Source organism: Pan paniscus, chromosome 4 (genome assembly GCF_029289425.2).
Source record: "Pan paniscus chromosome 4, NHGRI_mPanPan1-v2.0_pri, whole genome shotgun sequence".
Classification (NCBI taxonomy): Eukaryota; Metazoa; Chordata; class Mammalia; order Primates; family Hominidae; genus Pan; species Pan paniscus.
Window position 1 is genome coordinate 37,738,886 of NC_073253.2, and position 24,324 is coordinate 37,763,209.

The 24,324-nt window shown below is 37.4% G+C and overlaps 1 protein-coding gene and 1 pseudogene across 1 annotated transcript in view; one reads left to right on the forward strand and one right to left on the reverse strand.

The window, feature by feature from the left end:
• The window catches only part of WDR41 (WD repeat domain 41), a 184,153-nt gene that overhangs the window by 56,362 nt on the left and 103,467 nt on the right, over positions 1 to 24,324 (forward strand). The window lies entirely within an intron of this gene.
• Positions 17,747 to 19,648, reverse strand: LOC134730400 (small ribosomal subunit protein uS5-like; annotated as a pseudogene).

Here is a 24,324-nt window from a genome sequence, read left to right on the forward strand (position 1 = left end):
AAGGAGACAAAGAAGTTAGGTCATTTAGAACATGAGATGATTGAACTAGAGGCTTTTGAAAGTTTTACAAGTGGTGACAAAACTATGTTGATCATCTGAACGCTGTCCATGAAGTCTTAATGGGATGTTCCACATGTAAAATATGAATTTATTGTGAAAAAATGCAATTCGTTTAGTTTTTTTTTTTCTATATAGACAGAGTCTTAATATGTTGCCTAGGCTGGTCTCAAACTCCTGGCCTCAAGCAATTCTCTTGCCTCCACCACTCAAAGTGTTGAGATTACAGGAATGAGCCGCTGTGTCTGGCCAAGAATGCAATTTGACGGTTAATCTTTCTATCAGTTATTCAGTGGTTCTGGTGCAAGGAGTTGAAATGGCAGAGATGTGAAATAACAACATAAGGATCTGATAGGTCTCTTTTAGGGGATGGATGAAGTTCCTACAGAACCACCTACTATGTTTGGTGCTGTCTTTATACTTTACATGTATTTATTTAATCTTTACAATTGCCTGAAAAGGTAGGTATTATTATGCATATTTTATAGATGAGAACATTCACACTCATAGTGATTAAATAACTCACCCAAAGATATATAATGAGGAAGAGGAATAATTGAGATTCTAATCAAGACTTATTCCAAAGCATGTGTTCTTTCAGACAACTTATCAACATTTTTCAACTGACCTACCTAGAATGGCAGAAGAGAATGCATTCACACTCAGGGGGATCAAAAGCAGTCTACTGAAAGTAGGAATTTTTAAAATTCTATATTTTAAAAATTCATGAAAATTTTGCATTCTATTTCTTACTTTATTTTAATATAAAAATAATGTTTTAAATCATTGAAATTCCCCATCCAAGAAGTACCATGTTTCTCCAGTGTCTGCAGTATGTCCTGGCACACTGCCCAGTTCCTCGTGAGAGTACACAGCACTGTATCGTAATTACCTTCTAGTGCCTGGTACATAGTAAGCACTCAGTAATGAGTTGGTGAATTAATGTATGAATCAAAGGGCCATAAAAGCAAGCTGCATGTACCTTTTACTGAGAAGGCAACTTCCCATGGAATGACTTCAAATACTTCAAGACATGGATGAAGTTTATATCCTGTGACTTACACTGTGGTTAGATGAGGCACACTAAGGTTATTCTATATTGAGAGATCTGAGTATTATGTGTAGGGGAGTGCTGTTTTGGTGGGGTTGGCTGTAGAGGGGTCTTAGATGAGAATTTGGTATAGCATGTGGTCTTGCTGGTGGGAGGCAGATTCAGAGTGAAATCGGAAATTATATATAAAGTGAGACTTCTGAATGTGAGAGGGACCATCGTAACCTGTATGTGGTGATTGAAGTGGAGATTCAGAAAGTCAGCCAGATATTAATGTTAATGATAAAATCACCACAAATACTCATAACTTTAAAATTTCATCAACCTGGAGACTGCTACCATGTTGTAGATATGCATTTATCATTCATTCATTCAACAAACATGTATTGAGCGCTAGGGAAGATGTTTGTAAAGATAAAATAGATGCGGTACTTGCTCTTAAGGAACTTACAGTCTATTGCAGGAAATGAGATAAAATGTGTCCCTCATCCAAGATAAACAGCAATAACTAAGGAATGCACAAATCAAATATTGTAGAATTTCACGGAAGATCTTACTTCTTGGGAGAATCAGGAATTGCATCTGGAGGGGACAGCATTTGAGCTGAGTCTTAAAGGATAAATAGGATTTGGTCACTTTACAGATGCACTAATAATATGTTTACTAGCCTCTTGGTATGAATTACCCTCACCAAGGCCCAAGTGATTTTAAAAGGCAAAATTTACCTGTATTTGTTTTTGTTTTGCTGCATGTATGGAATACCCTTTAGTAGTCAAGATGCCTAGCCAATATGATGCATAGGCCAAGATGTTATATTTTGTCTCTAAATTCCTCTCTTTCTAGAACAATTATCATGTCATTTTGTGTTAGAAGGAAAAAGTTTGGACATATGCAATTTTCTGTTGAAGACATCATTAAATAACAGAATTTATTAACAACTACAGTTGAAACAAAGGACACATCAACTGATTGTTAGTTCCCTGCCACCAAATGAAGATATATTATCGGCATTTGTGTTAAATATTCCATTTTAACAGTGCAGATACATATTCATTAACAGGCAGAATAACCTTAGAGTTGGCACTTTGCAAATGCTTATTTTCGCCAAGTCTGTGCAGGTTTTAAAACTTTGTATTACCTTCTACAAGTAATCTCAGAGTCTGTCATTCACATGTAGAAAACTCACCTCTCTATTTAGCCCGTGGTTGGTGAGAGATAGACATTTACAGGGCCCCTCTGCCCTTGAGCTGTTCCATTAGTGCATGGAAAGCACCTTGCAGCCTGTGACAAGCGCAGCAGATCGGCACTAAATCAAAAATCAGTGCCAGCCAGGGATCTAAGCCACCATGAAGGTCACAGCCATCAACTGCATGCCATCTCAATCCAAACAAAACACATTGGATACAGGGGGATTTTCACAACTCACAATAGGTGACAAACATTTCATGTTAGAGTAATCCATAGCAGTGAAACTGGGAACTGACCTTTTAAGTACTTTTGAGTGTTTAATCAAACTTTGAAAAAGCTGGAGGTAATTTTTGGTAATATTTTACATTTATAAACAAAATATAACAAAATAAAACCTCTATAGCATACTGTTACTGCAATCAGGATTTTGATGAAAGAATCTTTTTTTGTTTCAAAAGAAAACACATGTGTTTTTAAGATATAAAATCATCAGAAGCATTATATAAAAATAGTTTTCATTTGATTTCTTGCTTTGAAAAGTATGTCATTGATTCACTATGAAGTGAACAATTTGTGTTGTAAACTGCCCAGTTTAGCTTATTCTGAGAATTTATAATTAGCATCTATATTAAATAGGAAATATTTGGTCTTAGTCTGACTTTATTTCAAGTTCACTTTCAGCGATCCCATTCAAGTTGAAGTTGCTGAATTTGAGCCTATATATTAATAAGATTTCTGTATTGTCCAATGAAGATTTCTAATAATAGAAACATTATTTAAATGTTGTAGATGCAATTCCCTTTTTACTTCCCACTTAAAAAAAGCAAGGAAAAAAAGTATCAAAACTAAATAATGAACTCTCTACTTCATGAATTTTATGAGATTCTGAGAATTAATTATCTAGGTTAATAAGAAGTGTTGGATAGCCAAGCAAAGTAAACTGGATTTTGCTAAATTAACTTGGAAAATTCCTGTGCTTCACAAAATGAAAAACTTATATGCAAAAATTATTTTCATAATTGAACTAGCATAGTAATGTGATCTGATTGAATTATATCACACTGCTATGGGAGGAGGGGATGAGGCAAAAGCTTAGATCTACTTTTGATGAAATAACTGACAGGAGGCTAACATTCACTTATACATTATTCCTACTAAAATTAGCTTTTGTGAATGATATTCAGCAAAACAATGGATACAGAGAACAATGTAAAAATGAAATACTTGTCACCATCTAATCAGTTTTGGGGCAACCAAGACTATTTTAAGAATATGCCATTTCAGAAACAAATGCTTCAACCCAGCTATCTCTACCGTTGAGTGAATTCATGGTTAATTTACACTAGCTGGTGAAGAAGTTTCATGAAACTGTAAACACAAAGCAATCCAGCAGGAATGTATGTAATGGAAGAATGCCATCTGCTGGTGAACCCTATCAAATCCATAATTAGGAAAACCTGAGAATACATACCCTGTAGACAAGGAAGATTCAAAGTTTGTGGAAGCATTTTTAATTCTGAGATATCTGCTTTCATTAAGCTGATGCATACCTTTGATATACATTATTCATTTTAAATTAACTTGATTACTAATTTCCTGGAATCACTAGTCAGGAAAACCTTGAAAAGAAATCGGCGCAAAGGACTTTTTTTTTCTTTTTGCCAATTTACAAAGTTTTTATATTCATCATTCATCAGTAGTCAGCCAGTGAGTCTGTTCTATTTAAAAACTCTGGCTTTTCATTTAATGCATCCCATCTGTTTCTGAAATAAATTGCAATAATCCGTGTTTAATTTTAATCAATGTATTACTAAATATGCAAATTATATTAAAAGCCATGGTTTGAAAAAGCTTTCATTTGTAAATATGGTAGCTTAAAACAGGAAGCATATCTAAAAGCCATTTAGCTACAGTAGCCTAACTCTAACACTGTAGCTGATTTATAAAGCAGATCACAAGTTGATCTTTCTCCCACAAGGGGATATGTAAAACTGTTGCATATCAGATTTTGTTAACATCTGATGGGCTAGTGCTTATGGTGTAAGAGACTCATACTTCAGCAACCATGTCTTTTACATTTAAATTAAGGTAATCTTATTCCATTCTACATCTTTCTAATTTTTTTATACAACCTAACATATGAATTTGCGTGATTGGTTTATGAATCACAGTTAAGGCAATTTGAGCAAGCCTTTCAATCAATCTTAAAATTTTAGTGTCTAATTTACTTGTGATTTGCATAATTAATTGTGGAAGGGATCCTTTGGGAGTCTCCCTTTTCCCCCTTTTTCCTTTCCTACCTTGTGTCTCACACACTGACTAGATAGATTGGGAATGATACTGGAGTTCTTTTAGGCCTGCTAGATGACTTTGTTAGGAATCCAGAAATTATGTGTTGCTTTGTTCTCTCTGATCTGGCTGGACCAAGAGGTAATTCTGAAAATTAGGTCTGTTATCTGCAAAACAATTCAGTAGCATGGCTGTGATTGAATTGTGTATACAGTTTACCAAGCAATTACCTTAAAGGAGGATTTCAGGGCTCTTTCCTATATAAAGGTCATGAGTATGTAGGAATACACACACACACACACATAACATTATATATAAAGTTTTATATATAACATTAGATATAATGAAAATATATATTATATATAATGCTGACATATAACAAATTATAGATATGTTATGTATACATCAACATTATATTTATATAACAACATTATATAAAAATCATGTCCATATATTGAATTCTGTCATCTACTAATTGTTGTACTGGATTGGGTAGTACATTACCACCAGTACGGTCTAATTAGTGCCTTGCTAAAGCAGCTTCAAGAATTTTGCCAGCCTGTTGTTAAACACAGTAATTATTAACAATCAAATTATATAAACTTATAATTTAAAATTTATATTAATGTAATAACTGCTCAAAAACATCACTTTCTAATTATGGTGCTACATTTTAACATCTATACTCTTAAGATTATTTACATCTATCTTTTGTATCTGTGTGGTACATTTCTCCCCAACTCGACATTTAGTGATATCAAATTGGTAGCTTGAAATTGGCCACAGTGGGAGTATTTACATGACAGAAATTGGCAAATGCTACAAATCAAGTCAAGGCTATTTCCCTCTCTATATAGCTGGTTGTTAACTATTTACCAGCGTACCACTGTCTTTAACTATAATACACACAGAGCAACTCAATACATGTGTCTGTTATTTATTCTTGAGCTCTCCTAAAAGAGTAATAACAGCTTTCATAGACCCTTTTACAAGAAGTGAAATGTATATTTGATTCCCTAAGGAATCTTAGCCCACAATTTCTTGTTAAGCTTTAAAAATTAAGGTTTTTTTCCCTTAGTGTAATAGATAATTTGGAAAATACAGAAAAAAATATTTTTTCAATGACTTTATTATTTTGAAAGGATGAAAGTAATCACATATTCATAATTTTCTAAACAATTCATGTCTTGCATATTGGTTTATCAGACAACTTATTGCTGAGTTTAAGAGACTGCCAAACAATGCTAAGATTAGAAAGTGCTGGAAAATTAGTTTGTGGAATGAACTCACTGCAATAACATAAATAGTAGAAACATGCCAAGGACCATGTTTGTTAGAAATAAACTTATTTCTCTATGCAGAAGACTTATTAATCATATCTCAGGATGTTTAATAGCGTAAACAAATTGAAAACTTCAGCTTGTGATCCAAGGTCGTTTTCAAATTGGAAATGACCTCAGCCTGCCCCAAGAGGGCTAATAATGTAAAAATAAGTAGGGCCCAGTCCTCTGGGGAATTCGGTGCAGGTCAGCGAGGCTCTTTTGGTGAATGCGGCAATCTGCTCTGCCTCCATAGGCCTTTGTGTAGCCAGACTCCCTGGGAAAGGTGGGCTGTCTGCTGTTGCCTGGCACATATGTAAGAATACTCTTTTTCAATTTCCTTTTCTATTTTTCTTAGATTTTTACTCATGCACAAGGAAAAGCTCATAAGACACTAAAAATGTCACAATGGTAAATTTTCCTTTCCTAAACAGAAAGAGAATTCAAGAGCAATGATATTTCTTTATAAAAATTGTTTTTTAAAGTTAAATATTAATTTAAAATATATTAACATTTGAAGAATCGCATTTTAACGATTACCTACATACCTACTCCTGTTTTTTTTTTTTTTTTTTTTTTTTAAAAGAACATTTGAAGTTCCCTATGTGTTCATTTCTTCCCTCCCAACTTAAAGGTAATCATTACACTGACGTGGGGTTTTTATTTGCTTGTTCTTACTCACTGCGTTGCCATATTTTTTCTTCTAAACAATATGTTGTTTAATTTTGCATGTTTTTGGCCTTTATATAAAGGTAATCATACCGTATACATTCTTTTGTAACTTCATTGCTTCTACTATAAGTCATTACTTTTAACTCTCACCTAATAGTCCATTGTATGAATATGCCACAGTTTATTCATTCTACTGTTGGTAAACATTTGGGCTGTTTTCATTTTTCTCTATTATGAATACTGTCACTATACTCTGAGTATTACTACACATGTATTTTGGTGTATATGTGCAAGAGTTTCTGTAGGTACGTGCCTAGGAGTGGAATTGCATGCCTTCAAATCCACTAAGTAATTAATGCCAGATTGCTTTTTCAAAGCGACTATACTGATTTCTACTGCCACGAGAAGTGTACAAGTGTTCTAGTGGCTCACGCTAACATTTAATATTGTCAGAATTTTTAATTTTTGCAAGCTTTACAGGTGTGAAATATCATCTTACTGTGAGAATCTTTTATCTTTTTATACTTTTGGCTACTTCTGCCACCTCTTTGTGAAATGCTTGCTCAAGTCTTCTGTCCATTCTCTATTGGATTGTGTGTGTTTCTCTGGTGATTTATAGTAGGTCTTTGTATATTCTGGGTACAATTTTGGGGGCTCACTTTTAGGGTGTAACAAATCACTTCTCCCAGAGTGTGGTTTACTTACTTATTCTCTTAATGATTTTTTGTTTTGTTTTGTTTTTAAACAGAAGTTTTTAACTTTAATACACTGGAGTTAAATTTATCACTTTTTCTTTATGGTTAGTACTTTCTGTGCTATGTCTAGTAAATCTTTCACTACCTTGAGATCATAAAGATATTCTTCAATTTTGTCTTTTAAAAGTTTCATACTTTTGCTTTTAATATAACTCCTAATCCACAAGGATTTTTTTGTTTATGTGTGTAAAAGGGATCTGTAATAAATAATCTAATTCCATTTTTGATGTTGGACTACCAACAGCTTTCAGGCTCCACCCCTTCCCCTTTCCCTCTTGCCCAGCATCTGGCAAAGCTGATTAGAAACCCCAGGTGCCCCCTCCCTTGGTGCCAAGGAGAACTTCAAATCATCCCTCATACTGGCCCTATCACTGACCACATTAAAAATCAAAGACCCTTTTCTCTCCCTCCCTCAAGCCATTTAGAACTGGCTTGGATGCCTGTCCTGTTCTGACCAGAAAGCCTCATTGTGTGTAATAAACTTTTAAAATACCTTCTTGTTGTAAATGTGGTATCAACAATCTTGATATCTGAACCAGTTTTGGATGGGGGCATTGAGCTCACCTTTCATGGGGCAACCACAAAAATAAGATCCAATTTCACTTTTTTCCCCACATGAATAACCAGCTGTCTTAGTGATATTAAATTTAAAACTCCACAAACAATACAAAAATTAGCTGGGTGTGGTGGCGCGTGCCTGTAATCCCAGCTACTTGGGGGCTACACGTAGGAGAACTGCTTGAACCCAGGAGGCAGAGGTTGCAATGAGCCGAGATCATGCCACTGCACTCTGGCCTGCGCAGCAGAGCGAGACTCCACCTCAAAACAAACAAAAAGTCAGTCCGGTGCAACGGCTCATGCCTGTAATCCCAGCACTTTGGGAGGCCAAGGTGGGTGGATTACTTGAGGTCAGGAGTTCTAGACCAGCCTGGCCAACATGGTGAAACCTCATGTCTACTAAAAATACAAAAATTAGCTGGGCGTGGTGGCATGGGCCTATAATCCCAGCTATTTCGGCAGGCTGAGGCAGGAGAATTGCTTGAACCCGGGAGTCGGAGGTTGCAGCGGGCCGAGATCGCACCACTGCACTTCAGCCTGGCAACAGAGAGAGACTCCATCTCAAAAAAAAAAAAAAAAAAAAAAAAAAAGTCCATCTTTTCCCCACCACCTTTGTCAAAAATCAAACCTGTTTCTGGGTTCTGGGTTCTCTGTTTTCAACTGTTGGTTATTTTTGCTATTTCTGTGCAAATGCCACTGTGTTAATTGCTCCAGCTTTATAAAACAACTGATATCTGGTAAGGCAAGTCTCTTCCTTCTGTTTTTCTTCTTTAGTAGTGTTTAATTCTTGGCTCTTTTCTTTCCATATGAATTTTAGAATCAGCTTGTTAGTTTCCACAAAGAAACCTTGTTAGGATTTTGATTGAAATAGTATTGAATCTTTACATCTTTATGAATTTGTCTTCCAATCCATGAGGATAAGATTTATACTTCATTTATTTAGTCTTTTTATCTCTTTCAATAAAATTTTATAATTTCTTCATAAGGATCTTACCCATTGTTTGTTAGATTCATTTCTAGGCACTTTATATTTTTGGATGCTGTTGTAATTAATGTCTTTTTTAAAGATAATTACAGGCTAGGCGGGGTGGCTCACACCTGTAATCCCAGCACTTTGGGAGGCTGAGGCAGGAGGATCTCTTGAGCTCAGGAGTTCAGGACCAGCCTGGACAACATAGCGAGACCTTGCCTCTGCTAAAAACCAAAACAATTAGCTGGGTGTGGTGGTGTGCACCTGTAGTCCCAGCTTCTTGGGAGACTGAGGTGGGAGGCTCACTTGAGCCAAGGAAGTTGAGGCTGCAGTGAGCCGTGATCATGCCACTGCCCTTCAGCCTGTGTGACAAAGTGATACCCTGTCCTAATAAATAAATAAATTAAATTAAAGATAATTGTAGAGTAATATGCAGTTTAAGATACAACGCAGAAAGATCCTTTGTACGCTTTGCCCAGTTTCCTCCAATGGTAACATTTTTGAAAATAATAGCATAGTATTACAACCAGAAAATTAATACAATTCACTGATTTTATTTAGATTTTTCCAGTTTGAATTGTACGAGTGTGTGTGTTAAGTTCTATATACTTGTATTTTTTTTTTCTGAAACAGGGTCTTGTTGTGTCACCCAAGCTGGAATGCAGTGGTACAATCAGGTACAGCCTCCACCTTCTGGGATCAATGAATCCTCCCACCTCAGCTTCTTGAGTAGCTGGGGCTACAGGTGTATGCCACTGTGCCCAGTTAATTTTTGTATATTTTGTAGGTTGGTCTCGAATTCCTGGGCTCAAGTGATCCACCCACCTCAGCCTCCCAAAGTGCTGGGATTGCAGGCATGAGCCACCCCACCCGGCCTCTAGGCACTTTTATCAGCTATGTAGATTCTTGTATCCACTACCACTGTTCAAGATACTAAACAGTTCCAGCACAACAAGGATCCTTCCTGTTGCTCTTTATAACTACACCACTGTCTTAGTCCATTTGGGTTGCTATAACAAAATACTATAAACTTATAAACAACAGAAATTATATTACATAAGTTATAAATTATATTATAAATTATAAACAATTTATACTATATAATAATAACAAATTTATTTCTGATAGTTCTGGAGGCTGGGAAGTCCAAGATCAATACATCAGCAGATTCAGTTTCTGGAGAGGGCCTGTCTCCTAGAAAGGTACTTTGTAGTTGTGTCCTCACATGGTGGGAAGGGTGAGCTAGCTCTCTGGGATCTCTTCTACAAGAGCACTAATCCTATTCACGAGGGCTCTACCGTTATGACCTAATCACCTCCCAAAGGTCCCACTTTCTAATACCATCTCACTGGTGATTAGATTTTAACATAAGAATTTCAGGGGGACAGAAACATTCAGACCAGAACAACTACTTCCCTACCTCCCCTCACCAATCTCTACCATCTGGCAACCACTAATCGATCCTCCATTTCTAAAATTTGGCACTCCCCAAATTTTATATGCATGGAATAATGTATTGTGTAACTTTTGGGGATTATAAAACACTATATCATTGTACTCAGCAGAATTCCCTAGAGACATCCAAGTCATATGTATCAACCAACTATTTATTTTTATTGCTTAGTAGAATTCCATGTTGTGCATATACCACAATTTCTTTAACCATCTGTTGACTTCCAGTTTTTAGCAATAACAAATAAAGCTGCTATAACCATTAATTATTTAGGTTTTTATGTTAAAATAACTTTCATTCCTCTGGCATAAATGTCCAGGAGTGCAATTATTGGGTTGTATGGTAGTTGCAAGTTTAACATTTTAAACAACTGTTAAACTCTTTTCCAGAGTGGCTTACCATTTTACATTCCCACCAGTAATGTATGAGTGAACCAGTTTCTCTGCATCCTTGCCAGCATTTGGTGGTGTTATTTTTTAAAATCTTAGTCATGTTGATATGTGTGTAGTGGTATCTCATTGTAGTTTTAATTTAAAGATTCCTAACAGTTTATGATATTGAATATCTTTTCGTGTGCTTATTTTTATCATCTTTGGTAAATGTCTGTTTATGTCTTTTGTTCATTTAATAGATTTTTTTAATGTTGAGTTTTGAGAGTTCTTTACATATTCTAGAATTTAAAATGTGTAAGTTCTTTGCTAGATATTTGGTGCTATGATTTGAAAGATGGCATTCCCTCCAAAATTCATGTGTTGAAACTTAATCCCCATTATGATGGTATTGAGAGGTGGGGTCTTTTGGGGAAGTGATTAAGTCAGGGGGATTCTGCTCTCATGAATGAATTGGTGCCTAGCTGGAGGGAACTAGCTTAGGCCCTTTTTGCCCTTTACATCCCTTCAGCTATTTGAGAACACAGCATTTGTCCCCTCAAGAGGATGCAGCAACAGGGCTCCATCTTGGTTGAAAGTGGAGATGGAGGCCTCACCAGATACCAAATGCTGGTGATTAAATCTTGGACTTCCCATCCTCCAGAGCTGTGAAAAATAAATGTCTGTTCTTTATAAATTACCCAGTTTGAGGTATTTTGTTATAGCAGCAAAAAAGGACTAAGGCATATGACTTGCAAATATTTTCTCCTGGTGTGTAGTTTTCCTTTTCATCCTCTTTATATGGCTTTCACAGAACAAACATTTCTAATTTCAGGGAGGTCCAATTCATCAGTTTTTCTTTTTATGGATCATGCAGTTGGTGTCAAGTCTGGCAACTACTGGCTTAGCGCCAGATCCTGACAACTTTCTTCCATGTGTTTTGCTGAAAGTCTTATAGGTTTGTTTTACATTTAAGCCTGTGATCCAATTTAAGCTCATTTTTTATATAAAGCATGAAATTTAGGTCTAGGGTTTTTTTCCCCATATGGATATGCAATTGTTCCAGCATCATTTGTTGAAAAGGTTATTCCTCCTCCTTTAAATTGGTTTTGCACCTTTGTCAAGTCAGTGTAGCAGACTGTGTGAATCTATTTCTGGGTATCCTGTGCTGCTCCGTTGATTCATGTGTCTACCCCTCTGCCCACAGCACACTCTCTTGATTACAGTAATTATATAGCCAGGCTTAATATGGGTAGAGTAGTTTCTCCCATTTCTTTGTCTTTCTTCTCTGTCAAGATTGCTTTAGCTATTCAGGGCCTGTGCCTTTTCATATATATTTTAGCATAAGCTTGCCTAGGTCTATGAAAAAAATATTGCTGGGATTTTGATAGGAGTTACACTAAACTATAGACCGATTTGGGGAGAATTGACAGCATTACTAAACTGAGTCTTCCACTTCATAAACATGATATATCTCTTCATTTATTTAAGTCTTCTTTGACTTTCACAAAATCAGCATTTTGTAATTTGTAGCATATAGATCTTGCACATGTTAAGTAAATGCATAAGTATTTCATTTTCCTTGGAGTGATTGTAAATTGCCCTGTGTTTTTAATGTCAGCTTCTGCATGTTCACTGTTACTATAATTGATTTTTATGTGTCTTTATATTTATTTAAATTACTAATATATTTAGATTTATTTTGACAATTTTATTTAGTGGTTTGTATTTGCCCTACCTTTTCTATGGTCTTTCTTGTCCTCCCCTGCATCAATTGCATTTTTTTCTCATTCAATTTTTTCCCTACTAGTTAGGAGATTTTATTTTATTTTATTTTATTTTATTTTATTTTTTGAGACAGAGTCTTGCTCTGTTGCCCAGGCTGGAGTGCAGTGGCACGATCTCGGCTCGCTGCAACCTCCGCCTCCCCAGTTCAAGCGATTCTCATGCCTCTAGCCTCCCAAGTAGCTGGGATTACAGGCTCGTGCCACCACACCCAGTTAGTTTTTGTATTTTTAGTAGAGAAGGGGTTTCACCATGTTGGCCAGGCTGGTCTCAAACTCCTGACCTCAGGTGATCCACCCACCTCGGCCTCCCGAAGTGCTGGTACTACAGGCAACAGCCACCGTGCCCAGGCTTTATTTTTTTATTTTTTGAGGCAGAGTCTCACTCTGTCATCCAGGCTGGAGTGCAGTGGTGCAATCTCAGCTCACTTCAGCCTCTACCTCCTGGGTTCAAGCAATTCTCATTCCTCAGCCTCCCAAGTAGCTGGGATTACAGGTGAGCGCCACCACACCAGGCTAATTCTTGTGTTTTTAGTAGCGACAGGGTTTCGCTATGTTGGCCGGGCTGGCCTCAAACTCCTGACCTCAGGTGATCTTCCTGCCTCAGCCTCCCAAAGTGCTGGGATTACAGGCATGAGCCACCACACCCAGCTAGTAAGGAAATTTTATGCTATATTATTTTTACTTTGTTAATCATTCTAAAATTAGCTTTTGAATATCATTTATCAAAATCTAACATGAATTAATATTTTTGCCCCCTTCTTAAACATACAAAATCCTTAGGACATTTTATTTTATTTTATTCTTTCTTTCTGAAATTTTATTTTATAATTTCAGATTTTATTTTCAATTCACAGGGTACTGTGCAGGATTGTTACGTGAGTACATAGCATGATGCTGAGGTTTTGGGTACAAATGATCCTGTCACCCAGGTAGTGAGCCTAGTACTCAATAGCCTAGTACTTTTCAGCCCTTACTCCCCTCTCTCTCTCCTTCCTCTAGGAGGCCCCAGTGTCTATTGTTCCCGTTTTTATGTCATGTTTACCCAATGCTTAGCTCCCACTTATAAGTGAGAACGTGTGGTATTTGGTTTTCTGTTCCTGCATTAATTTGCTTAGGTAAGGACATGACTTTATTCCTTTATATGGCTGCATAGTATCCCATGGTATACATGTACTATATTTTCTTTATGCAGGCCAACATTGATGGGCATCTAGATTGACTCCATGTCTTTGCTATTATGAGTAGTGCTGTGATGAACATATGAGTACATGTGTCTTTTTGGTAGAATGATTTATTTGTCTTTGGTTATAATTCAGTAATGGGATTTCTGGGTCAAATGGCAGTTCTGTTTTCAGTTTTATGTGAAATCTCCAAACTGCATTCCACAGTGATTAAACTAATTCGTACATTCCCACCAACAGTGTATAAGCATTCTCTTTTCTCCACAGGCTTGCCAGCATCTGTTATTTTTGGCTTTTTAACAATAGCCATTTTGACTAGTGTCAGATGGTATCTCATCATGGATTTGATTTGCATTTCTCTGTTGAGCATTTTCCCATTACGTTTGTTGGCCACTTTTTTGTCTTCTTTTGGGAAGTGTCTGTTCATGTCTTTTGCCTATCTTTTAAAGGGAATGTTTGGTTTTTTGCTGGTTGAATTGTTGAAGTTACTTATGGATTCTGGATATTAGACCTTTGTTGGATGAATAGTTTGCAAATATTTTCTCCCATTTTGTAAGTTGTCTATTAAATCTGTTGATCATTTTTTTGCTGTGCTGAAACTATTTAGTTTAATTAGATCACACTTGTCAATTTTTGTTTATGCTGCAATTACTTTTGAGAATTTAGTCACAAATTCTTTCCCAAGGCCAATGTCCAGAATGGTATTTCCTGGGTTTTCTTTGAGGATTCTTATAGTTTGAGGTCTTAGATTTAAATCTTTAATCCACCTTGAGTTAATTTTTATATATGGTGAAATGTCGAGGTCCTTTTTTTTTTCTTCTGGTTATGGCTAGCCAGCTATCTCAGCACCATTTGTTGAATACAGTCCTTTATCTATTGTTTATTTTTGTCAACTTTCTTGAATATCAGATGGTTGCAGGTGTGCAGCTTTATTTCTGGGTTTTCTATTCTGTTTCATTGGTCTATGTGTCTGTTTTTGTACTAGTACCATGCTGTTTTGGTTACTGTAGCCTTATAGAATAATTTGAAGTTGGGTAATGTGATGCCTCCTGCTTCACTCTTTTTGCTTAGGATTGCTATAGCTATTTAATTTCAGAAGTTTTTTCTAATTCTGTGAAAAATGACATTGGTAGCTTGATAGGAATAGTGTTGAATTTATAGATTGCTTTGGGCTATGTCCATTTTAATAATATTGATTCTTCCAATCCATGAGCATAGAATGTTTTTTCATTTGTTCGTGTTGTCTATGATTTCTTTCAGCAGCATTTTGTAGTTCTCCTCATAGAGATCTTTCACCTCCTTAACTAGATGTGTACCTAGGTTTGTTTTTTGGGGGGTGTTTTTTTTGGAGCGGCTATTGTAAAATGAGATTATGTTCTTGATTTGGCTCTCAGCTTGAATGCTATTGTTGTATAGAAATGTTACTGATTTGTGTACATTGATTTTGTGTCCTGAAACTTTCCCGGAGGTCATTTATCAGTTTCAGGAGCCTTTTGATAGAGTCTTTAGGGTTTTCTAGGTATATAATCATATCATCAGTGAAGAAAGATAATTTGACTTATTATTTTTCTTTTGTTTTAAATTTCCATAGGTTATTGGGGAACAGGTAATATTTGTTACATGAGTAAGCTCTTTAGTGGTGATTTGTGAGATTTTGGTGCACCCATCACCCAAGCAGTATACATTGCACCCTATTTGTAGTCTTTTATCCTTCATCCCCTTTCCCCCCTTTCCCCCTGAGTCCCCAAAGTCCATTGTGTCATTCTTATTCCTTTGCATCCTCATAGCTTAGCTCCCACTATAAGCGAGAACATACAATGTTTGGTTTTCCATTCCTGAGTTACTTCACTTAGAATAATAGTCTCCAATCTCATCCAGATCACTGCAAATGCCATTAATCCATTCCTTTTTATGGCTGAGTAGTATTCCATCGTATATATATATATATATACCACAGTTTTTTTTATCCACTCATTGACTGATGGGCATTTGGGTTGGTTCCATGATTTTGCAATTGTGAGTTGTGCTGCTATAGACATGCATGTGCAAGTATCTTTTCCATATAATGACTTCTTTTCCTCTAGATAGATACCCAGCAGTGGGATTGCTGGATCAAATGGTAGTTCTACTTTTAGTTCTTTAAGGAATCTCCACACTGTTTTCTATAGTGGTTGTACTAGTTTACATTCCCACCAGCAGCATAGAAATGTTCCCTGTTCACAGCATCCATGCCAACATCTACTATTTTTTGATTCTTTGATTATGGCCATTCTAGCAGGAGTAAGATGGTATCACATTGTGGTTTTGATTCTTTGGTTATGGCCATTCTAGCAGGAGTAAGATGGTATCACATTGTGGTTTTGATTTGCATTTCCCTGATCGTTAGTGATGTCAAGCATTTTTTCACATGTTTGTTGGCCATTTGTATATCTTCTTTTGAGAATTGTCTATTCATGTCCTTAGCTCACTTTTTGATGAGATTTTTTTTTTCTTATTGATTTGTTGAATTCATTGTAGATTCTGGATATTAGTCCTTTGTCAGATGTATAGATTGTGAAGATTTCTTCCCACTCTGTGGGTTGTCTGTTTACTCTGCTGACTGTTCCTTTTGCTGTGCAAAAGCTATTTAGTTTAATTATGTCCCAGCTATTTATCTTTGTTTTTATTGCATTTGCTTTTGGGTTCTTGGTCATGAAATCCTTGGCTAAGCCAATGTCTAGAAGAGTTTTTCCAATGTTATCTTCTAGAATTTTTATAGTTTCAGGTCTTAGATTTAAGTACTTAATCCATCTTGAGTTATTTTTGTATAAGGTGAGATATGAGGATCCAGTTTCATTTTCCTATGTGTGGCTTGCCAATTATCCCAGCATCATTTGTTGAAAAGGGTGTCCTTTCCCCACTTTATGTTTTTGTTTGCTTTGTTGAAGATAAGTTGGCTGTAAGTATTTGGGTTTATTTCTGGGTTCTCTATTCTGTTCCATTGGTCTATATGCCTATTTTTATACCAGTACCATGCTGTTTTGGTGACTATGGCCTTATAGTATAGTTTGAAATCAGGTAATGTGATGTCTCCAGATTTGTTCTTTTTGCTTAGCCTTGCTTTGGCCATGAGGCCTCTCTTTTGGTTCCATATGAATTTTAGAATTATTTTTTCTAATTCTGTGAGGAATAATGGTGGTATTTTGATGGGAATTGCACTGAATTTGTAGATTGCTTTTGGCAGTATGGTCATTTTCACAATATTGATTCTACACATCCATGAGCATGGACTGTGTTTCCATTTGTTTGTGGCATCTATGTTTTCTTTCAGCAGTGTTTTGTAATTTTCCTTGTAGAGATCTTTCACCTCCCTGATTAGGTATATTCCTAAGTTTATTTTTTGTTTGTTTTTTTTTTTGTAGCTAGTGTAAAAGGGGTTGAGTTCTTGATTTGATTCTCAGCTTGGTCACCGTTGGTGTATAGAAGAGCTACTGATTTGTATACAGTAATTTGTATCCAGAAACTTTGCTGAATTCTTTTATCAGTTCTAGGAGCTTTCTGGAGGAGTCTTTAGGGTTTTCTAGATAAATGGTCATATCATCAGCAAACAGTGATAGCTTGACATCCTCTTTACTGATTTGGATGCCCTTTATTTTTTTCTTTTGTCCGATTGCTCTACCTAGGACTTCCAGTACCATGATGAAGAAGAGTAGTGAGAGTGGGCATCCCTGTCTTGTTCCAGTTCTCAGAGGGAATGCTTTCAACTTTTCCCCATTCAGTATTATGTTGGCTGCCGGTTTGTCATAGATGACTTTTATTATACTGAGGTATGATCCTTGTATGCCGATTTTGCTGAGAGTTTTAATCATAAAGGGATGCTGATTTTGTTGAATACTTTTTCTGCATCTATTGAGATGATCATGTGATTTTTGTTTTTAATTCTGTTTATGTGATGTATCACATATATTGACTTGTGTATGTTAAACCATCCCTGCATCATTGGTATGAAACCCATTTGATCATGGTGGATTATCTTTTTGATATTTCGTTGGATTCGGTTAGCTAGTATATTGTTAAGGATTTTAGCATCATGTGCATCAGGGCTATTGGTCTGTAGTTTTCACTTTTGGTTATGTCCTTTCCTGGTTTTTGTATTAGGGTGATACTGGCTTCATGGAATGATTTAGGGAGGGGTCCCTCTTTCTCTATCTTGTGGAATAGTGTCAATAGGATTGGTACCAATTCTTCTTTGAACTTCTGGTAGAATTCTGCTGTGAATCCTTCTGGTCCTGGACTTCTTTGTTGGTAATTTTTAAATTACCATTTCAATCTCACTGCTTGTTATTGGTCTGTTCAGGGTATCTAATTCTTCCTGATTTAAATTAAGCTAAGAGGGTTGTATCTTTCCAACAATTTATCCATCTCTTCTAGGTTTTCTAGTTTATGTGTGTAAAGGTGTTCATAGCAGCCTTGAGTCATCTTTTGTATTTCTGTGGTGTCAGCTGCAATATCTCCCATTTCATTTCTTACTGAGTTTATTTGGATTTTCGCTCTTCTTTTCTTGGTTAATCTTGCTAATGGTCTATCGATTTTATTTATCATTTCAAAGAACCAGCTTTTTGTTTGATTTATCTTTTTTTTTTCAAGCTTCATTCACTTTATTTTTCTTGTATAAAAACTCTATGTTGTAGCCACAGCTGGAGCCTGGGTCCTTTGCATGGAGACTCTAGAGTGGGTCTTGACAAGGTGGTCAGTGAATTCCTTATAGGGAGACTTGGTGAATACAGTCTCCTTCCAGAGGTCGGAGGTCAAGTAGCTGTAGGTCTGAGATGGCATGAAAGGTGGCCTTGCCGAAGTTGCCCAGGGTGGCAGTGCAGCCCCTGGCTGAGGTGTAGTAGTCATCAATACCAGCCATCATCAGCAGCTTCTTGGGCACAGGGGCCGAGATGATGCCAGTGCTCCTGGGCACAGGGATGAGGTCACCAGCACGGAGCCACAGCGGCCTGTCACCTTGCAAGGGATGGCATGGGGCTTTCCAATCTTGTTCCCCCAGTAGCCTCTGTCCCCCAGTAGCACAGGGACAATGGAGTGCTTGGCCAGGATCATGGCCCCACGGATGGCAGTGGCCACCTCCTTGGAGCACTTAACACCCAGACCGACGTGGCCATTGTAGTCCCCAATGTAGTCAAGGCAACAAACGCCTTGAACCTGGTGCACTGGCCAGCGTGGGTCTGCTTCTGCACTGGCGTAACCTTCAAAACCTCATCCTTGAGAGAGGCCCCCAGGAAAAAGTCAATGATCTCAGACTCCTTGATGGGCAGGGAGAAGAGATAGATCTCCAGGGATTTCATCTTCATGTCCTTGACCAGACGGCCCAGCTTGGTGATGGGCATCCAACTCCTTGTCCTCAACTTGCCTCCGCAAGCTCCGTGGCTGCGACCCTGGCCCTGGATGCCACTGCCGAAGCCTCCCCGGAAGCCACTGCGGTTCCCCATCCCAGGGCCCTTGGGGCCTCCGGCCCCACCTGTCCCCGTGCTGCACTGGCATCATCGTCACTCGGTGTTTTCTTGAAGAAGCTGACTTGTCTTTTGTATTTTTGTTTGTTTGTTTCGATTTCATTTAGTTCTGCTTTGATCTTGGTTATTTCCTTTCTTTTGCTGGGTTTGGGTTTGGTTTTTTCTTGTTTCTCTAGTTCCTTGAGGTGCGACCTTAGATTGTTTGTGCTCTTTCAGACTTTTTGATGTAGGCATTTAGGGCTATGAACTTTCCTCTTAGCACTGCCTTTGCTGTGTCCCAGAGGTTTTGATAGGTTGTGTCACTATTGTTCAGTTTGAAGAACATTTTAATTTCCATTTTGATTTCATTTTTCACCCAATGATCATTCAGGAGCAGGTTATTTAATTTCCATGTATTTGCATGGTTTTGAAGGTACTTTTTGAAGTTGATTTCCAGTTTTATTCCACTGTGGTCTGAGAGAGTGCTTGTTACAATTTCGATTTTCTTAAATCTATTGAGGCTCATTTTGTGGCCTATCATATGGTCTATCCTGGAGAAAGTTCCATGCGCTATTGAATAGAATGTATGTTCTGCAGTTGTTGGATGGAATGTTCTGTATATATCTATTAAGTCAATTTGTTCCAAGGTATAGTTTAAATCCATTGTTTCTTTGTAGACTTTCTCTCTTGATGACCTGTCTAGGGCTGTCAGTGGAGTACTGAAGTCTCCCACTATTATTGTGTTGCTGTCTATCTCATTTCTTAGGTCTATTAGTAATTATTTTATTCATTTGGCAGCTCCAGTGTTAGGTTCATATATATTTAGGATTGTGATATTTTCCTCTTGGACAAGGCCTTTTATTATTATATAATGTCTCTCTTTGTCTTTTTTAACTGCTATTGCTTTAAAGTTTGTTATGTCTGATATAAGAACAGCTACTCCTACTTGCTTTCATTGTCCCTTTGCTTGAAATGTCTTTTTATACCCCTTTACCTTAAGTTTGTGTGAGTCCTTATGTATTAGGTGAGTCTCTTGAAGCCAGCAGATGGTTGGTGACTTCTTATCCATTTCACAATTCTGTATCTTTTAAGTGGAGCATTTAGGCCATTTACATTCAATGTTAGTATTGAGATGTGAGGTACCATTCCATTCATTGTGCTATTCGTTGCCTGTATACCTTGATTTTTTGTTTTTTTGTTTTTGTTTTTTAAGTTGTATTTTTGTTTTATAGGTCCTATGAGATTTATGCTTTAAAGAAGTTCTGTTTTGATGTGTTTCCAGGATTTGTTTCAAGATTTAGAGCTCCTTTTAGCAGTTCTTGTAGTGGTGGCCTGGTAGTGGCAAATTCTTTCAGCATTTGTTTGAGAAAGACTGTACCTTTTCTTCACTTATGAAGCTTAATTTCACCGGGTACAAAATTCTTGGCTGTTGTTTTGTTTGAGGAGGCTGAAGATAGGGCCCTAGGCCCTTCTAGCTTTCAGGGTTTCTGCTGAGAAATCTGCTGTTAATCTGATAGGTTTTTCTTTATGGGTTACCTGGTGCTTTTGTCTCACAGCTCTTAAGATTTTTTTCTTCATCTTAACTTTAGATAATCTGATGACAATGTGGCTAGGCGATGATCTTTTTGTGATGAATTTCCCAGGTGTTCTTTGTACTTCTTGTATTTGGATGTCTAGGTATCTAGCAAGGCAAGGAAAGTTTTCCTCAATTACTCTCCCAATTATGTTTTCCAAACTTTTAGAATTCTCTTCTTCCTCAGGAACACCGATAATTCTTTGCTTTGGTCGTTTATCATAATCCCAGACTTCTTGGAGGCTTTGTTCATATTTTCTTATTCATTTTTCTTTGTCTTTCTTGGATTGGGTTAATTCAAAGACCTTGTCTTTGAGCTCTGAATTTCTTTCTTTCACTTGTTCAGTTCTATTGCTGAGATTTTCCAGAGCATTTTGCATTTCTATAAGTGTGTCCATTGTTTCCTGAAGTTTTGATTGTTTTTTTATTTATGCTATCTATTTCCTTGAATATTTCTCCCTTCACTTGCATCGTTTTTTGGATTTCCTTACATTGGGCTTTGCCTTTCTCTGGTGCCTCCCTGATTAGCTTAGTAACTAACCTCCTGAATTCTTTTTCAGGTAAATCAGGGATTTTTTCTTAGTTTGGGTCCATTGCTGGTGAGCTAGTGTGATTTTTTGGAGGTGTTAAAGAACCTTGTTTTGTTATATTACCAGAGTTGGTTTTCTAGTTCCTTCTCATTTGGGTAGGCTCTGTCAGAGGGAAGGTCTAGGGCTGAAGGCTGTTATTCAGATTCTTCTGTCCCACAGGGTGTTCCCTTGATGTAGTACTCTCCCCTTTTTCCTAAGGATGTGGCTTCTTGAGAGCCGAGATGTAGTGATTGTTCTCTCTCTTCTGGATCTAGCCATCCAGCAAGTCTACCAGGCTCTGGGCTGGTAGTGGGGGTTATCTGCACAGAGTACTGTGATGTGAACTGTCTGTGGGTCTCTCAGCCATGGATACCAGCACAGTATTTGGGGTGTCTCCTGAGTCCGGCAAAAGCAATCCACTTCCATCAGGGGGTCTGCAGGTCCTCTCAGGTTTCCTGATTCATTCCTGCAGTCATTCTGGAGCAAAAATTCACAATGTGAGCTTCACATGCTGCTCTGTCCATCCGAGTTGGAGCTGAAATCTAGTCCTGCCTCCTATCTGCCAATGACTTCTTTTTTCTATTTAGATGTCTTTTATTTATTTCTCTTGTCTGATTGCTCTGGCTAGGACTTCCAGTACTATGTTGAATCTTAGAACATTTTAATTCTAATCATACCACTCCTGGCTTACATGCTCTGTCTTATATGTTATTATGTTATTGTTATGTAATAGAACTTTATCATTTTTGTTTAGCTCCACAAAACCTTTTCATTTTTATTTTATAAGAATCAGTGTTTTGTTTTCATTCTATCACATATCTACATTTTTCTCTTTTTACAGCATTTTTTATCCCTTTTTTTATTTCCAACTTTTATTTTAAGTTCAGGGATACACATGCAGGATGTTCATGTTTGTTACACAGGTAAACATGTGCCATGGTGGTTTGCTGTACAGATCATCCCATCACCTACGTATTAAGCCCAGCACCCATTAGCTATTTTTCCTGATGCTCTCCCTCCTCCCACCCTTTACCCTCCAGTAGGCCCCAGTGTGTGTTGTTCTTCTCCCCCATGTGTCCATGTTTTCTCATCATTCAGCTCCCACTTATAAGTGAGAACATGTGGTATTTAGTTTTCTGTTCCTGTGTTGGTTTGCTGAGGATAATGGCTTCCAGCTCCATCCATATCCCTTTCAAGGACATGATTTTGTTCCTTTTTATGGCTGCATAGTATTCCATGATGTATATATATCACATTTTCTTTATCCAGCCTATCATTGATGGGGATTTAGGCTGATTCCATGTCTTTGCTATTGTGAATAGTGCTGCAATGAACATACGTGTCCATGTATCCTTTATAATAGAATAATTTATATTCCATCGGGTATATATCCAATAGTGGGATTGCTGAGTTGAATGGTATTTCTGCCTCTAGGTCTTTGAGGAATTGCCATACTGTCTTCCACAATGGTTGAACTAATATATACTTCCACCAACAGTGTAAAAGTGTTCCTTTTTCTGCCAGGTGTGGTTGCTCATGCTTCTAATCCCAACACTTTGGGAGGCCAAGGCAGGGGGATCACCTGAGGTCAGGAGTTCGAGATCAGCCTGGCCAACATGGCAAAACCTTGTCTCTACTAGAAATACAAAAATTAGCCTGGCGTGGTGGTGGATGCCTATAATTCCAGCTACACAGGAGGCTGAGGCAGGAGAATCGCTTGAACCTGGGAGGCAGAGGTTGCACTGAGCCAAGATCACGCCACTGCACTCTAGCCTGGGCAACAGAGCAAGACTCCATCTCAAAAAAAAAAAAAAAAAGAATTCCTTTTTCTCCATCTCCTTGGCAGCATCTGTTGTTTTTTGACTTTTTAATAATAGCCATTATGACTGACATGAGATGGTATCTCATTATGGTTTTGATTTGCATTTCTCTAATGATCAGTGATATTGAGCTTTTTTTCATGTTTGTTGACTGAATGTATGACTTCTTTTGAGAAGTGTCTGTTCACGTCCTTTGCTCACTTTATATTGGGGTTGTTTTCTTTTTTCTTGTAAATTTGTTTAAGTTCCTTGTAGACTCTGCATATTAGACCTTTGTCAGATGGATAGATTGCAAAAATTTTCTCCCATTTTATAAGTTGTCTGTTCACTCTGATGACATATCTACAATTTTCTTTGCATGTCAGACTTTCCACCTGAGATTACTTTCCTTCTGGCTGAAGTGCATACATAGAATTTTCTTTAATGAGAATTTGTTGGTAGTAAACTTTCTCAATTTCTTTTCCCCCTACTGAATTATATTGATTTTCTCCTTGGTATAGCAGTAGCCTCAGATTTTGTACTGGTAGGGGTTTTAGAAAAATTTCTTTTTCCAGGGCTTTGGCTCCCATTTCCTCTGCCAATTTGAAACAAGACATTCTCCTTTTAGTCATCAAAATGTCACCTTCATTAGTTGAAGCCTGTATACCATAAATGTGAAACAGGTTTTATACAATTTTGTTGGAATACAGCAGTTTGACTTTTCTTTCCTTCCTTCCTTCTTTCCTTCCTTCCTTCCTTCCTCCCTCCCTCCCTCCCTACATTCTTTTCTTTTTTCTTTTCTTTTTTTTGACAGGGTCTTGCTCTGTCACCCAGGCTGGAGTGCAGTGGCGTGATCATGGCCCAAAGCAGCCTCAACCTACCTGGGCTCAGGTGATCCTCCCACCTCATCCTCCCTAGGAGCCTGGGACTAAAGGCATGTGCCACCACACCTGACTAATTTTTGTTATTTTTTATAGAGACGGAGTTTCACCATGTTGCCTGAGAATCATGTGATCCTCCCAGCAATTTGAATGGACACAAAACTATGTTTGAAATGTAAGAATGTCATTAGCTCTTAGCAGTATGTTTTAAAAGGATCATTAGGTTACTTGGGCCTGGGTAGCGTAGCTTATAAATGTCTAGCCAGTCTTGAGAAGTTTCAAGAGTTTAGAATTCTTAAACTGATATTTCTGTGACCATATATCCCCAAGGCAGCTTGAGACAAGACCAGTTGGGGTTCATGCTTCTGCTGCTATTGCAT